A 3,990-nucleotide genomic window follows, 5' to 3' on the forward strand; every position below is an offset into this window, starting at 1 on the left:
GTAAAGGTTAGCCACGGCCCACCTGTCTGCCAGAGTGGGCTGCCATGCTTCTATTTATCGAGTGCCGTAGATCTGGGCACTCGGTAAACATGAGTTTACCGAGTGCCGTACATCTAGGCACTCGGTAAACAGAAGCATTCAACACAGCCGTTTTCTCCCTCAAATCGTGCACAGACGCACACACACACACCGCACACGCCTCCCCACCGCCGCGGCCGCCTCCTCCCCTCCACCACCGCCGCCACCGGGCGGTCCCCCACAGCCGCCGCCACCGGAGAAGACGGAGAGAGAGAGAGAGACGGAGAGAGAGACAGCGGCACCGGCGCACCGGACGACGATCCCCTCCGCCGACGCCGCCCCGTGCTCCCTCCTTCGCTCCCGTTCCCGCGAGGTGGGGTGGGGTGGGCCCCAGCAGCAACGGCGGCGGCGAGCACTCTCTCCCCTCCACCACCGCCGCCACCGGGCGGTCCCCCACAGCCGCCGCCACCGGGGGAGGGCGGTCACCCGCCGCCACCGCGGGACTGCCGCCGCCGCGGCCGCCTCCTCCCCTCCAAGCTCCGGACCTGCTCATCTATTGACTGAAGCATTGCTCTCAAACGCTCGGTAATTTCCTTGCAATCGTACAATAGATCCCTTGCTTTTGATAAAACTTGGCCCATTGCTTTGATTCTATCCGAAGCACTCCGCACAACATCTTGGAACTCAATTAGCTTGGATGCCACATTGGGTACAGCCTGAAAACACATAATTAAAGCATCAGTCAAAAATTACCTGAAACAGCAACAACCGGCTTCCAATGCAAATGTCTACAGACAAGAAAACTTAAACGAGGAAGTTCATAGAACCCTAAGTTTCTTGTAGCCAATAAGGATAGTTTGTAAGTTAGCTCATATCACTCTGATATTTTTCAATAAATTTGATTCTTCCCATCATGAAACTACAAAGATATATTTGACTCAAGATTTCAATTGGTGATAAGTTTGATAATACAAAGTGCGAATTAGAGGGATAACGTATTTTCTAGTTATTCTACATATATGTTTTCTGAACCGAGCCATAGCTAGGTTGGTACTGTGGTACATACTACCTACGTCCTAAAAAGGATGCAATTATAGGGGGGTTTTCTAGAATAATGCAGGAGAGCTGCATGTCATTTCATTAAGCCAAGGGAGAAAGTACAAAGCAGGGCAGAGCATACTCCCCAAAACGCTCCATATTAAGAAAACCCGTATCTAAAGTTGACCAAGTTTATAGAAAATAGTGTCAATATTAATGACACCAAATAGGTATACCATGAAAATATATTACATGACGAATCTAATGACACTTATTTGGTATAAAAAATATATTCGTACTTTTGTGTATAGAGTTGGTCAAACCAAAATAGTTTGACTCGGTATTATACTAGAATTGCATTCTTTTCAAGACGGAGGAAGTAAGTCAAGTCCAATTAATGAGGATATAATCAACAAAACTAACTTCACTAGATCATTATAGAGTGTACTTATAGAATTATACCATGAAAATGTCTACAAACAAGAAAAGAAGAAAAATGAAAATAGGAAGCTCATCGAATCCCAAAGTTGCTTGTAGTAAGGATAGTAACTAAGTTTAGGTCACTTTGTTCCTTTTTCTATCAAATATGATTCTTCCTATTGCGGGACTCGAGTCAAGTGTTCAATTTGAGGAAAGTATAATACTATAACCAAATTAGAGGGTCAACATAACATGAGCTTTAGTGATTTATATACATATTTTGTAACATCACATAGAGCTCACTATTGGAAGCATATACACAGGCCGATGGCTACAAAATCGAAACAAACCATATTGTTGCAGTTGAACCATTCAAAGGATTAATTTATATAGCAAAAGAAAGATTCACAGTTCAATTAACAGTAAACAAAGAACCTATACTTGCTGGAAAGCCCCATATGTTCTAGCAGAAGTAGATGCTTGATGAAGATAATGCAAGTTAAGATATAATAGTTTTGTCTCGTATTATAGACACTAGACAGCAAAACTAATCATAATTCACAACGATAGTACTGTAGCAGTGTAGCTGATGAGATATGAGCACTAAAAGAACCACAGGAAATCAAGCAGTCCTTGAGTTCCCTTCCTCTGGTAAATCAGGAAGAACCATACCTTGGAGAGAAAGTGTGTGATAACCAGATCAGAAATTCTTGGCCAGGTTAACTTTGCAAAAGACTGAACCCACTTGCTATTTTCCACGCAAATGAATTTGCACGCAAACTTGATGACATCAATTATTCTTGAGTACAGATTTGAACCATCTTTGTCCTTAAACAGTAAAAACCAGCTACGTAAGGCAAATAAGAAGCAAGTTTACTTAATCTGCAGAGTAATCAGGAAATAAAACTAATTACTGATTGTGGTTCCAGATGAACAAATATCTAATTCCCCTGCTCAATATTGCTAAAAAACAAAATATAATATTTACCGATTGAATTGTTTCTTAAAATGAAGATACACACTCAGCACATATATAGTAATGTGTTGAAAAACTATGGCAAAGGCACACAGCTGACAACGAACTGGGTCAAGGTAGCCCTTGAAAACAGAAAGTTATTACTTAGAATAAATGTATTGACAAACAATTTTCTTTAGAAATCAGGAAACACGATGAAAGCCTTACTTTTATTTCTTCAGAGGGACTACACTCAAGACTGATACAGAGTGTTCTGGACCACCTTCCTCAAGAACTTCTACAGAAACCGTGACCTGTATGTTACTGATTGCTGGAACCGGAATATGTTTCATCATCAAGTCTGCAATTTTTGCCATCCCATAGCCTAGGGCATCAATAGTCTGCGAAACAAAGAAATGAAAAGATATACATTTGGAGTACAATGCTATCATATAATGAGGATCAACACTGGCAGCAACTGCCATCTCAGAAAAAGCCTAGAAGAAAGCGTCTATAGTCTGGGCTTTAAGTAACCTACGTTAGAGATACAGAACTACAGAAGTAAGGCATGAATAGAAATTAGTTGCAGTTAAGGATGCTCCCATCAATTACTTGTTTGTTGTCAGCAAACTCCCCTGTTTACAAGAGAGGAAATTATCAATAAATGGCTAACTTGGATTGATATTTAGATCCTTCTTTCTCTCTGAGCAGCATAGGTCTACCCAACCTAGCCATGACACCGCCTTCTCTACAGGCTACCCCTCCAAGGTGCACAACATCGCCCTACCATCTACTCCTTCCAATTCAAAATACTTGTTGCTTTAGCCTCTTCTACTATCTTCAAAATACTTGATGTACAGTATTGAGGTAAATTTGACTCATTTTTTTCCTATCTTATGCATCCTTAATTCCTTCATTGACTAGTATGTGGGAGAGTGAGCATCAGAGGTGTGCTTTTGGCATAATAAATGACCACTTTATAGAGGATTAAACATTGGTAGGATGGTCATTTCATTTACCTCCTTAGTTCCCATGCAAAAGTTAAAACAACAAGTGTTGTCAGTTTCAATCTAGTCCACACTCCGCAACATATCAAAAGAAGATAGCATATGAACTCAGGGAGCTGGTGCCTGGTGGAGCTTCTAGTGTCACAGATATCTTTTTTCCCAAAGTTGTCACAATTTTAGCTGGCGAAGGATTACATCGGTGTCTGAAATGTCCAGCACAACAGCCCACAAGGCCACAATCCTTGAACAACAGCTATCTTTAACAACAAATGTATTCATCATTTCTATAGCAATGCAGCTTAAACTATGTACAGCTTATGTACAGCTTGGCTACAAAAAAATTGGTTCCATGTATTCCTCCATCTACAAGTGACATAGCGGCCTTTCAACCTTAGGTAAAATCTCATCATCCAATCTAGCAAACATCTTCTATGTGAATCGACCAAGAACATGAATGTCTCTTTATCATCTCATATGGTTTTTCTCTAGCACTACTACTCTATTGCTCTAAACTGCAATATCGTCTATATGTTAGGATGGATGACCGTCAGT

At 41.2% G+C, this 3,990-nt stretch overlaps 1 long non-coding RNA gene across 2 annotated transcripts; it reads right to left on the reverse strand.

Moving 5' to 3' along the window:
• Positions 1 to 680: 680 nt before the first annotated feature.
• LOC136458328 (uncharacterized) lies at positions 681 to 3,738 on the reverse strand. 2 transcript variants are annotated; one of them, XR_010759973.1, is made up of 3 exons: positions 2,660 to 3,738; positions 2,149 to 2,323; positions 681 to 734 (listed from the first exon to the last, which is right to left on the reverse strand). It is a non-coding gene; the product is annotated as an uncharacterized lncRNA (long non-coding RNA). The 2 variants fall into 2 exon arrangements; XR_010759972.1 differs by having other exon boundaries at positions 2,149 to 2,304; positions 2,660 to 3,706.
• Positions 3,739 to 3,990: the final 252 nt, after the last annotated feature.

The sequence above is a fragment of the Miscanthus floridulus genome, chromosome 6, assembly GCF_019320115.1.
Source record: "Miscanthus floridulus cultivar M001 chromosome 6, ASM1932011v1, whole genome shotgun sequence".
Classification (NCBI taxonomy): Eukaryota; Viridiplantae; Streptophyta; class Magnoliopsida; order Poales; family Poaceae; genus Miscanthus; species Miscanthus floridulus.